Source organism: Scyliorhinus torazame, chromosome 11, assembly GCF_047496885.1.
Source record: "Scyliorhinus torazame isolate Kashiwa2021f chromosome 11, sScyTor2.1, whole genome shotgun sequence".
In the NCBI taxonomy this organism is placed as follows: domain Eukaryota; kingdom Metazoa; phylum Chordata; class Chondrichthyes; order Carcharhiniformes; family Scyliorhinidae; genus Scyliorhinus; species Scyliorhinus torazame.
In genome coordinates this window covers 48,628,101-48,641,631 of record NC_092717.1, presented here as the reverse complement: position 1 = coordinate 48,641,631, position 13,531 = coordinate 48,628,101, and positions in this window count along the sequence as shown.

Sequence of the window (13,531 nt, the reverse complement as noted above, 5' to 3'; positions counted from 1 at the left end):
TCTCCCCCAAGGTGATTTCATGAAAGGCTGGAGAGGAGGCCATCCGGGATGGGCTGGCACCATTGGCTGGAGGACCTGCGGGAAAATGGACATGTTGTCAGCGGGAGGGATGGGTCAGTCAATAACGCAGTAACTCACGGGTAGAACCCGGTGGATCCTCGCCTCTGCGGCTTCCGCCAACCTCCACGTTGGTGACCGCTTTGTCATCGGCCACCCCAGTCACCTCCAGGGCCCGTTCCTCAAAAGTGGTGAGGATTCTTAAGTCCGGCACACCTCCGCCAGTCTGGACCCTATTCTGCCGATTGTGGGAGAGCTTTTCCTGAAGAGACACAAAAGGCATCGTTAGCCACATGCGTGTGTCAAAGTGGTGGGAGGAGGGGTGTGAAGGAAGGGTTTGGGGGGTTGAAGGGATGTTTGGGGGCCACATGGAGAGTTGGGGGGGTCAATGCTCGTGTGGGGGTGGAAAAGTCTTAGTGGGGAAGGGGGTGTTGGTGTCTACTCACCTGTGCCGCCCGGTGTAGGTCATTGACCTTTTTACAGCACTGAAGGCCAGTCCTAGTCACGCCCCAAGGGGTTACAGACACCGCCACCTCGTCCCTGGCTGTCTGTGGCTCACCCTCCGGTATCCTCGAGGGAACAGGACATCCCTCCTGGCCTCAACCAAATCTAGGAGCCTCCTCAGATGCGCATCGCCAAATCTTGAGGCCAGTCTTCCCAATGCCATAGTTGCAAACTGATTGGGGTTGGCTGTGCAAGAGCTGTTTAAGTGCTACTCGACCTTGTTAGCTGGGGGGCTGGCAACTGCAGTCCCAGCGAATCAGCTGGTTAGCCTTCATTTGCAGCGAAAAGCCCATGGGGCCTCTTTAAGTGGACCAATTGACATTAAATAGTGTTGCCAGCCTCGCTGGGCCGAGCAACGGGAAGCTCACAGCAGTTCCCGCTCACTACCACACTTAGAAATCTTTCTGGAGAATCGCGCCCACGGTCTCTGCTCTGTTTCCAGAAAACTACTTCAACACCAGGATTTGTTTCCAAACAGAATGTCAAACAGAAACAATTGCATTCAGAAGAAATCCTGCTCGATTGCTCTTTATACAACTTTTCATTGTGTTCTGAACTGCCAAACAACAAGCAGGCTGACCCAACTGCACTGTAATTAGCTTTCCATTTATCCTTTGTTTCTTAGCTGTTTATTCTATGGCAGCTCCATGTTAGATGTTAATTCCTTGGAACGTAAAGATGTCAACCAGGAAACCAATTAACCCTTTTTCAGAATACTCCTCGGCCCACTTTGTTCTTCAAAAAAAAACATTCTTCCCGACGCATATGGATCATCATAACATACATAAGTAACAAAATGTTGGCATGGAGGTGCAGCAAATGATTAGGAAGGCAAATGTAATGTTGGCCTCCATTGCATGGGAGAGAAGAAGTATAAAAGTTAAGGAGCCCTGTACAGAAGTATAAAAGTTAAGGAGTCCTGTACAGGGCATTGGTGAGATTTTACCTGGAGTACTGTGTATGCAGTTGTTCTTTTTTTAGAGGATATACTTTAATTGGAGGCAGTTTAGAGAAGGCCTCACTAGGTTGATTAAACCTTACAATATATATGCACAGCATTTAATGCCCATGACTCTTTAAACCGGAGCTGAATGTGCTTGGAATCTGCATTGACTGCAACACCATCTGGTTACTCTCATCAGCTGACGACCTCCTGCGCCACTAGTATTGGTGAGCCAAGGAAACGGTAATTGAAAGAGCTAGAACAGCATCCAGGATTTTAAAAACAGGACTAAAATATGCCACAGCCAGATTTTTTAGAAGGGTAGAAACAGATCTCAAAGAGTCCATGTGACAGTCTGGCAAACTGGGACGACTTATGGAAGATGACATTTAATGAAGAGAAATGTGAAGCTATATATATTTTGTAACTAAGATTGAGAGGAGGAAAAATAATTAAACAGTACGATTTTAAAGAGGTGCGTAAATGGCAAAACTTGGGGGTCCGCGTGCACAAATACTTAGAGATGACAAAGGTTGATAAGTCTGTTAAAGCATATTTTGCTCTCTATCGAGAGACTTGGGGAGAGGTGGATTTGGTGGGCAGTTATATCCTCTAAAAATGACATTGGGTTAACATACCAGTGTCATCACATTAACATCAACCTCTTCCAGCTTTCACCAGGGTTTGGGGGGGGGGGGGGTAGTAGGGAAACCAATTGAGGCACTTAAACATAGGTGCATACAAATTAGGAGTAGGCCATTCAGCCCCTCAAGCCTGCTCTACCACTTGATAAAATCATGGCTGATCTGATTGTTGGATCTACTTTCCTGTCTACCCCTTTAACAGAAAACAGGAGGAGGAATAGATCATCCTGTTAAATGTTTTACAAGTTCAAGTTGTTCTTGTTGAGAAGTATAAAAGTTAAGAAGTCCTGTACAGGGCATTGGTGGGATTTTACCTGGAGTACTGTGTACACTCTTATTCTTTTAATGATATTTAAGCACAATGAAAATGTATATAAATGTGTAAAAATGAAAGTTTAAATGTTTTGTAATGAGCTTAAATTATAAATGAAATGATACTGACTCCAATCTAAACTCAACAATCCCTCAGCTTGTGCTGAGTGGATGTTGTCCCTACAGTGGTGGTTTTTATTATGTGAGTATTCTATAATTGTGCTAAACATGAACTGGGATTTTTCATGCTCAGATAGAAGATGGAGGCGTCTGAACATTATGATGCATCATGCGATGAGTGTTGCTGCAGTTTCACAGCTTACCCCATTTTATGTACGCTTAAAAGGCGCAGCATGTTTTGGGCAGGATTGTTACTAAAACAATTCTCTCTCGAACCACCTGGAGATATATTAATATGCCAATCCATGTGCTCCTGATTTTTACCCAGTGACTCGTCAGAGAGCAGCTTGTGGAGAAAGTGTGAGATGTGCAGGTATTAGTGGAGGATACAGTCAGACGCTGAAATAATGCCCCATATGGAAAAAATGGTCTGCCAGCAAACTTTAATTCCCACTGGCCATAATGCTGTTTTTTTTTTTTTAATTAACAGCAGACAAACATGCTATAGAAATAGTTTACATTTCTTCTAACTGCAGTTTGATCCCATTTCCCAGGAAAGTAATAAGTGCCAGAATAAACCAATGCGGCACGGTGGCACATTGGTTAGTTAGCATTGCGGCCTCACAGAGTCAGGAACCCTGGTTTGATTCTGGCCTTGGGCGACTGTGGAGTTTGCATGTTCTCCCCGTGTCTGCGTGGGTTTCCTCCAGGTGCTCCGGATTCCTCCCACAGTCCAAAGATGTGCAGGTTAGGTGGATTGGCCATGCAAAATTTAAATTGTCCCTTAGTGTCCATAGGTTAGGTGGGTTTACGGGGATAGGGCAGGGGAGTGGGCTTAGGTAGGATGCTTTTTCAGAGGGTCAGTGCAGACTTGATGGGCCGAATGGCCTCCTTCTGCATTGTTGGGGTTCTATGATTCCACCTTCCAAGTCTGCTCTGAACTTTATTATGATCGTGGCTGACCCTCTATTTTAATGCCATACTCGTGTGCTCTCCCATACCCCTAGACACCTTTAGAGTCTAGAAATCTATTTATTTCCTTCTTATAATCTATTTCCTTCTTAAATATAATCAGTGTATCGGCCTCCACAGCCCTCTGAGTAAAGACATTTCTCTCAATCTCAGTCCTAAATGGCCTACCCTGTATCCTGAGACAGTGACCCCTTGTTCTAGAGCTTCCACAGCCAGTGGAAACATCATCCCTGCATCAAGTTTATCCAGCCCTGTCAGAATTTTAGACATTTCAATGAGATCCCCTCTCATTCATCTAAACTCCAGTGAATACAGGCCCAGTCGATCCAATCTCTCCTCATACAACAATCCTGCTATCCCAGGAATCCATGATTACTGTCGCGCCCCTGTTACATAGATCTCTAATTTCCCGTTTAATGCCATCTGTTACCTTACCACTACTTTTAGGAGGACTGTAGACAACTCTTACTAATGTTTTCCACCCTTTGTTGCTCCACCAGACTGATTTTACATCTTGATTTTCTGAGCCTATATCCTGTCTCACAATTGCACTGATTTCATCCTTAACTAACAACACCACTTTCCTTTTTTGCTTGTCCTTCCTAAATATTGAATAACCTTGTGTTATGACACACTGGGCTAGTGTGAGGTCAATTGAAGCCTCACTTGACCCAGAGTCGTATAATACTGAATTAACCAATAATACTTGGAAAAATACCCAAAGTCTTTGGCCTTTGGCTGCCTAATAATTGCAGTCACAAGATTTGCAAAAGTAAGCACAATTACTGTTTATTTATCACAAGAACTATAATGAAATATGCAGCAAATACAACTGGGTAACTATTATCTAATTCCTAATCCCCTACCTTAACTTGCCCCTCACCCTCTGTGCGCGCACACACACACACACACACACACAGACAGACAAACACAGAGGGGACGAAAGGGGTAAAAATCATAAGTAAAAGGGAAAAAGAGTCTTTGTTTCAGATGGTGGTTTCCAGCACGTTACTTCTCTTCAAACTTTGTTTTCAGCTCATGATTTGTATTCAGGCCTCTGTAATTTCAGAAATACAGCACTCACAGGCTTTCTGGAGAGAGATAGCAGTGCCTGGTCTTTGGTTCCAACCTGTAATGGTTTTTCTGTAAATAAATTTATTCAGGTTCTCTGCAGTTTCAGACATACAGCAGCTCAGAGCCTTTCTGGAGAGAGACTGACAGGGTGAGAAGAGAAGAGAGAAAAGGTCCTTTCCCCGAGTGACCAGGATTCAAATAGAAACTCATGAGGACTCTGAAAAGCATTACACTGCGATAGGATCCAATCACCACCCATTAACAGGCATGGTACGGCCTTTTAGGCTAATTCATTGGCCACCAGCTAATCAATCAAACCGAGTCCCATGCCATCACTGACTCTGGTGCCTGAAAGTCTGCAGCCGCCTGTTCAAACCAGTTGAGGATAGCAGAACGTTCTCTCTGCAACTTCTGAATTCTGCTGCTTGTCTTAAAGAGACATGTCCAGTTATCATCCATGGATCAAAATAATAACGGCAAAATAAAAGAAAGGGGAAATGAGGGAACAAACAGGAAGGACTCTTGCATACCTCCCTCCCTAAAAGAATGAAACTTCAGGGCATTGATGTTTCATTATGAGGTATGCAAGACATAAATCACAAATGTATATCCATCCCTATTATACAAGTTCCCTTCCCAGTTTCTACACTGGTAACCAGTCCGTCCTTAAATGCATGACAAAGCATCCTCAATCACATTATCCTTTCCAGGAATGTGTACAATTTTATCATTGAACTGTTGTAATAATAACCTCCAACAGAATAACCTTGTGTTCTGGGTTTTAAACTTCTCTATGAACACAAGTGGATTATGGTCTGTATAAACAAACCTTTGTTTATTGTCATGTAGGACATATACTTCAAAGTTCTGAAGGGGTAGTAGCAAGGCTTCCTTTTCAATGGTGGAATACTTTGTTTGGCACAGGCTTTTCAAGAAATACCCCAGTGGCCTCTCTATTCCTGCATCGATGTCTTGTAATAACACTGCCCTTTGCCCCAGGTCACTGGCATCGGTGGCCATTTTAAACGGTCTGGAAAAGTCCAGGGCGACCAGCATCAATTCGCTCCGAAACATCTAAAGAGATGTTTTTTTGGAGCAGCTTGTGACAGAGCCTACTAGGGAACAGGGAATTCTGGATTTGATGATGCGTAATGAGGCAGATTTGATTAGGGAACTTAAGGGGAGCCTAGCAAGGAAGACAGTGGAACAGCAATGGCAGGGGTTTTTGGGGGTTATTCAGGAGGCACAACAGGAGGAGGAAAATATGCTAAGGAGAGAACGAGGCATCCATGGCTAATGAAGAGTGTCAAGGACAGCATAAAAGTAAAAGAAAAAGCATACAAAGTGGCGAGGATTAGTTGGAAGCCAGAGGATCAGGAAGCCTGTCAAAGCAAGCAGAGGACAACTAAAAAAGCAATAAAGAGGGAGAAGATGAAATATGAGTGTAAGCTAGCTAGTAATATAAAAGATAGGAAGAGTTTTTTTCATTTTGTAAAAGATAAAGAGGCAAGAATAGACATTGGACCACTGGAAAATGAGGCTGGAGAAGTACTAATAGGAAACAAAGGAATGGCAGAGGAACTGCATAGTTACTTTGCATCAGTCTTCAAGGTGGAAGACACCAGTGGGATGTAGAGCTCCAGGAGAATCAGGGGGCCGAGGTGATTGCAGTGACTATCACTAAGGAGAAGGTTCTGGGGGAACTGAAAGGGCTGAATGTGGGTAAATCACCTGGACCGGACGGACTACATCCCAGTGTTATAAAGGAGGTAGCGACTTCCGGTTGCGGCTATGCGGAGCTAAGTCGCACGTTCGGCAGCTCCCGCTAAAAACTGACTTTTGGGCTCTTTTTAGGGCCTGCAACAGCGCTTGTTCGACGTTTCCCGGTGTGGGAAGGGGACAGCAACATTCCCCCGATAGTGTATGGAGTGGACCAGGAGTGGGGCGATTTTTAAAAGTGGCATTGAAGCAAAGAAAGGTGCGAGGGAGGAGGACAAAGATGGCGGCGGGCGGAGACCAGACAACATGGAGGCATTGGCGCAAGAGCAGCAGGAGCTTCTCCAGCGCTGTTTCAAGGAACTGAAAGCAGAACTGCTGGAGCCAATGAAGGCTTCAATCGATAAGCTGCTGGAGACCCAGACGGCCCAACGGGCGGCAATCCGGGAGGTCCGGCAGAAGATCTCGGAGAATGAGGACGAGATCCTGGGCCTGGCGGTGAAGGTGTAGGCGCACGAGGCGCTCTACAAGAAATGGCAGGCGAGGTTCGAGGAGATGCTGAACCGATCGAGGCGGATGAACCTGCGGATCCTGGGTCTCCCAGAGGGGCTGGAGGGATCAAACGTGGGGGCCTACGTGGTCACCATGCTGAATTCGCTGATGGGAGCAGGGGCCTTTCAGGGGCCCTTGGAGCTGGAGGGGGCCCACCGAGTGCTGGCGAGGAGGCCCAAGCCCAGCGGGCCACCACAGGTGGTGCTGATGTGGTTCCACCGGTTTGCTGATCGAGAGTGTGTGTTAAGGTGGGCCGAGAAGGAGCGGAGCAGCAGGTGGGAGAACGCGGAGGTTTGGATCTACCAGGATTGACGCACGGAGGTGGCGAAGAAGAGGGCCGATTACAACCGGACGAAGGCAGTGCTGCACAGGAAGTGTGCTGCAGCCGGCGCGTCTGTGGGTCACATATAAGGATCAACACCACTGCTTGGGGGGTCGCTGGTCGGTGGGGGAGATGGAGCCCCGCGGGGGGGGAAAGAGAGGCCTGAGTTGGGGGTAGTGGGACCGGGCCTGGAAAGGGTAATGCACCAGGGGTGGCGGGGATGGGCGAGTGGAAAGCGTGGGCTTTTTTCCCCCCGCGTTTAGGGCTGAAGGGGCGGGGCCGGAGCTGGCAAGCACGGGCTTTTTCTCCCGCGCTGGGAGTGGAATGGTCGAGATCCCGCTGGTGGACGGGGGATGGGGAGTTCCACACTAGGAGAGGGTCGATGGAATGGCGGGAGTGGCCAGGATCAGCAGGAATTAGCTGACTTAGGGAGTGCAATGGGGGGAGCAATGCATCGAGGGGGGACCTAGCCCCGGGGCAGGTGGGGGGGGGGGGGGTTTCTGCTGTAATGGCCAAGGGGGAGCTGGAGTTGGGAGAGGAGGTCGGGGAAGGGGTCTGCCGCTGTGGGGAATGGGCCGTGCGGGGGGGCGCGGGCACGTGGCTGGCCTTGGAAGGGTATGGCTAGTCGGCAGGGGAGGGGTGCGGGTAGCCCACTGATCCGGCTGATAACCTGGAATGTAAGGAGACTGAATGGGCTGGTCAAACGGGCCCAGGTGTTCGCGCACCTGAAGGGGCTGAAGGCAGATGTGGCCATGCTTCAGGAGACGCACCTGAGGATGGCGGATCAGGTAAGGTTGAGAAAGGGGTGGGTCGGGTAGGTGTTTCATTCGGGTTTGGATGCAAAAAATCGGGGGTTGGCGATCTTGGTGGGGAAGAGAGTGTCGTTCGAGCGGCGTCGAGCATTGTGGCAGACAATGGCAGTAGGTATGTGATGGTAAGTGGCAAGCTGCAGGGGGAGTGGGTGGTGTTGGTCAATGTATATGCCCCGAATTGGGACGATGCGGGGTTCTTGCGGCGTATGTTGGGCCGGATTCCGGACCTGGAGACAGGGGGCCTGATAATGGGGGGGATTTCAACACGGTGCTGGACCCGGCACTGGATCGCTCCAGGTCTAAGACGGGCAGGAGGCCGGCGGCGGCCAAGGTGCTGAGGGGGTTCATGGACCATATGGGAGGGGTGGATCCATGGAGGTTTGCGAGACCGGGGGCCAGGCAATTTTCATTCTTCTCCCATGTCCACAAGGCCTACTTTTTGTCATGAGCAGGGCGCTGATTCCGAGGGTGGAGGATACGGAGTACTCGGCGATAGCCATTTCTGATCATGCTCCGCACTGGGTGGACCTTGAGTTGGGGTAGGAGAGGGACCAGCGCCCACTGTGGCGCCTAGAGGTGGGGTTGCTGATGGACGAGGAGGTGAGCGGGCGGGTCTGGAAGTGTATAGAGAGGTACCTGGAGGCTAATGACAATGGGGAGGTGCAAGTAGGGGTGGTCTGCCAGGCGCTGAAGGCGGTGGTCAGAGGAGAGCTGATCTCCATTAGGCCACACAAGGAGAGGGGGGAAAGGAGAGAGAGGGAGAGGTTGGTGGGGGAGATGGTGAGGGTGGGTAGGAGGTACACGGAGGCCCCGGAGGAGGGATTGCTTAGGGAACGGCGTAGCCTCCAGGCTGAGTTCGATTTGTTGACCACCAGGAAGGCGGAGGCGCAGTGGAGGAAGGCGCAGGGGGAGCGGGTGGTGTTGGATATGTATATGAATACGGAGAAAAGGCGAGTCGTATGCTGGCGCACCAGCTTCGGAAGCGAGAGGCAGCTAGGGAGATCGGGGGAGTTAAGGCTGGGGGAGGGAGCATGGTGCGAAATGCGGTGGGTATCAATGGGGTCTTCAGGGACTTCTACGAGGAACTGTACCGGTCTGAGCCCCCACTGGAAGAGGGAGGGATGGGTCGCTTCCTGGACCGGCTGAGGTTTCCGAGGGCGGAGGAGGGGCAGGTGGCAGGGTTGGGGGCGCCGGTTGGTTTGGAGGAGTTGGTCAAAGGGATAGGGAACATGCAGGTGGGGAAGGCACCGGGGCCGGATGGGTTCCCGATTGAATTTTATAAGAAGTATGCAGACATGCTGGGCCCGCTGTTGGTAAGGACCTTCAACGAGGCAAGGGAAGGGGGGCTCTGCCCCCGACGATGTCTAGAGCGCTGATTTCCCTGATCCTGAAACGGGACAAGGATCCCCTATAGTGTGGGTCATACAGGCCAATCTCACTCCTAAATGTAGATGCAAAGTTGCTGGCAAAAGATTTTGGCCATGAGGATAGAGGACTATGTGCTGCAGGTCATACACGAGGATCAGATGGGATTTGTGAAAGGGAGGCAGTTGAATACTAATGTACGGAGGCTCTTGAACGTTATAATGATGCCGGCGATGGAAGGGGAGGTGGAGATAGTGGCGGCGATGGATGCGGAGAAGGCCTTTGATAGGGTGGAGTGGGGGTACCTGTGGGAGGTGTTGGAAAGGTTCGGGGAGGGGTTCGTCAGGTGGGTGAGGCTGCTATATGAGGCCCCGGTGACGAGTGTGGCCACGAACAGAAGGAGGTCAGAGTATTTCTGACTACACCGGGGGATGAGGCAGGGGTGTCCCCTGTCCCCCCTGCTCTTTGCACTGGCGATTGAACCCCTGGCCATGGCATTGAGGGAGTCGAGGAACTGGAGGGGGCTGGTGCGGAATGGGGAGGAGCATCGGGTGTCACTCTATGCGGATGATTTGCTGCTATATGTGGCAGACCCGGTGGGGGGAATGCCGGAGGTTATGAGGATCCTTAGGGAGTTTGGAGATTTCTCCGGGTACAAACTTAATATGGGGAAGAGCGAGTTGTTCGTAGTGCACCCGGGGGACCAGGAGAGAGGGATTGATGAGCTCCCGCTAAAAAGGACGGAGAGGAGTTTCAGGTACGTGGGGGTCCAGGTGGCTAGGAGCTGGGGGGCCTGCATAAGCTTAACTTCACGAGGCTGGTGGAACAGATGGAGGAGGAGTTTAAGAGGTGGGACGTGCTGCCACTCTCCCTGGCGGGTAGAGTGCAGTCAGTTAAAATGACGGTGCCCCCAAGGTTTTTGTTCCTGTTCCAATGCCTCCCCATCCTGATCCCTAGGGCCTTCTTCAGGCGGGTTAACAGGAGTGTTATGGGGTTTGTATGGGTGCAGAAGACCCCGAGGGTGAGAAGGGTGTTCCTGGAGCGGTGCAGGGATGGGGGGGGGGGTTAGCGCTGCCTAACCTCTGTGGGTATTATTGGGCCGCCAACGTGGCAATGGTGCATAAGTGGGTGATGGAGGGGGATGAGGCGGCATGGAAGAGGCTGGAGATGGCATCCTGTGTGGCTACAAGCCTGGAGGCGCTGGTGACGGCGCCGCTGCCGCTTCCTCCAACGAGTTATACCACGAGCCCAGTGGTGGGGCTACCCTCAAAATGTGGGGGCAATGGAGACGTCACGGGGGGGAGGTGGGGGCCTCGCTGTGGTCCCCGATTCGGGGAAACCACCGGTTTGTCCCAGGGAGGATGGATGGAGGGTTTCTGAGCTGGCACAGGGTAGGCATTAGAAGGATGGGAGACCTGTTTGTGGATGGGAAGTTCACGAGCCTGGGTGAGCTGGAGGAGAAATTTGGGCTCCCCCCGGGGAACACCTTCAGATATATGCAGGTAAGGGCGTTTGTTCGGCGGCAGGTGGTGGAGTTCCCACTGCTGCCGCCACGCGGGGTCCAGGACAGGGTGCTGTCAAGCCGGGCTGGGGGCTCGCAATATTTGGGGTGGCAGAGGAGCCGGGAGTGCAGGAGGCGAAAGAGGCCGGTATTCTGGCCTTTGCGTCCCTGGTAGCCCGGCGAAGGATTCTTCTTCAGTGGAAGGATGCGAGGCCCCCAAGTGGGGAATCCTGGATCAGCGATATGGTGGGGTTCATTAAGTTGGAGAGGGTGAAATTTGCCTGAAGGGGACCGGTACAAGGGTTCTTCAGGCGGTAGCAACCGTTCCTAGACTTCCTGGCAGAACGTTAGAAGATGGTCAGCAGCAGCAGCAACCCCGGGGGGGCGGGGGGGGGGTTGGTTTTCGTTTTTCTTGAGTGGGTGTGTATATTTGCCTTTGCATTGATGAAGGCTGTTAATTTATTATTTATGTATGGGGGGGGGGGGGGGGGGGGGAGTTGTCTGATAAATTTGTTTGAGGAGGTAACAAGGAAGTTAGACAAAGGAGAACCAGTGAACGTGATTTATTTAGATTTTCAGAAGGCCTTTGACAAGGTGCCGCATAGGAGACTGTTAAAGAATTTAAAAGTACATGGTATTGAGGGCAAGATCCTGGCATGGATAGAGGATTGGCTGACTGGTAGAAGGCAGAGAGTGGGAATAAAGGGGTCATTTTCACGATGGCAGCCGGTGACTAGTGGTATGCCTCAGGGGTCTGTGCTGGGACCACATCTTTTCACAGTATACATTAGTGATCTACAAGAAGGCACTGTTGCTAAGTTTGCAGATGATACAAAGATCTGTAGAGGGACAGGAACTATTGAGGAAGCAAGGGGGCTGCAGAAGGACTTGGACAAGCTAGGAGAGTGGGCAATGAAGTGGCAAATGAAATACAGGGCGTCATTCTCCGAACCTCCGCCGGGTTGGAGAATCGCCGGGGGCTGCCGTGAATCCCGCCCCTGCCGGTTGCCGAAGTCTCCGGTACCGGATATTCGGCGGGGGCGGGAATCGGGCCGCGCCGGTTGGCGGCCCCCCCCCCCCCCCCCCGCTCGATTCTCCGGCCCGGATGGGCCGAAGTCCCGCCGATAAATTGCCTGTCCCGCCGGCGTAAATTAAAGTACCTGTTTACCGGCGGGACAAGGCGGCGCGGGCGGGCTCCGGGGTCCTGGGGGGGGGGGGCGCGGGGCGATCTGACCCCGGGGGGTGCCCCCACGGTGGCCTGGCCCGCGATCGGGGCCCACCGATCCGCGGGCGGGCCTGTGCCATGGGGGCACTCTTTCCCTTCCGCCTCCGCAACGGTCTCCACCATGGCGGAGGCGGAAGAGACTCTCCCCACTGCGCATGCGCGGGAAACTGTCAGCGGCCGCTGACGCTCCCGCGCATGCGCCGCCCCGACATGTCATTTCCGCGCCAGCTGGCGGGGCAACAAAGGCCGTTTCCGCCAGCTGGCGGGGCGGAAATCCCTCCGGCGCCGGCCTAGCCCCTCAATGTTGGGGCTCGGCCCCCAAAGATGCGGAGCATTCCGCACCTTTGGGGCGGCGCGATGACCGTCTGATAGGCGCCGTTTTGGGCGCCAGTCGGGGGACATCGCGCTGTTTGGGGAGAATTTCGCCCACAATGTGGAAAAGTATGCACTTTGGAAGGAGGAATTTAGACATAGACTATTTTCTAAATGGGGAAATGCTTCAGAAATCAGAAGCACAAAGGGACTTGGGAATCCTTGTTCACAATTCTTTTAAGGTTCAGTCGGCAGTTAAGAAGGCAAATGCAATGTTAGCATTCATGTCAAGAGGGCTAGAATACAAGGCCAGGGATGTAGTTCTGAGGCTGCTCTGGTCAGACCCCATTTGGAGTATTGTGAGCAGTTTTGTGCCCCGTTTCTAAGGAAGGATCTGCTGGTCTTGGAAAGGGTCCAGAGGAGGTTCACAAGAGTGACCCTGGAATGAAGAACTTGTCGTATGAGGAACGGTTGAGGACTCTGGGTCTATACTTGTTGGAGTTTAGAAGGATGAGGGGGGATCTTATTGAAACTCACAGGATACTGCAAGGCCTGGATAGAGTGGACGTGGAGATGATGTTTCCACTTGTAGGAAAAACTAGAAGCAGAGGACACAATCTCAGACTAAAGGGACGATCCTGTAAAACAGAGATGAGGAGGAATTTCTTCAGCCAGTGGGTGGTGAACTCTTTGCCGCAGAAGGCTGTGGAGGCCAAATCACTGAGTGTCTTTAAGGCAGAGATGGATAGGTTCTTGATTAATAAGGGAATCAGCGGTTATGGGGAGAAGGCAGGAGAATGGGGATGAGAAAATATCAGTCATGATTGAATGGCGGAGCAGACTCGATGGGCTGAGTGGCCTAATTCTGCTCCTATATCTTATGATCTTATGGTCTTATGACTAGAAAGTGGATAATGTATCACGCCTGTTTAAGAAGAGAGAGAGGCAGAAGACGGGATATTATAGGCCAGTTAGCCTGACTTCGGTCAGTGGTAAGATTTTAGAGTCCATTATTAAAGATGAGTGGTGGGATTCCCCCCTACCCAGTGGGGCGGGAGGTCCCGGCGGGATGGAGTGGCGGGAACCACTCCGGCGTCGGG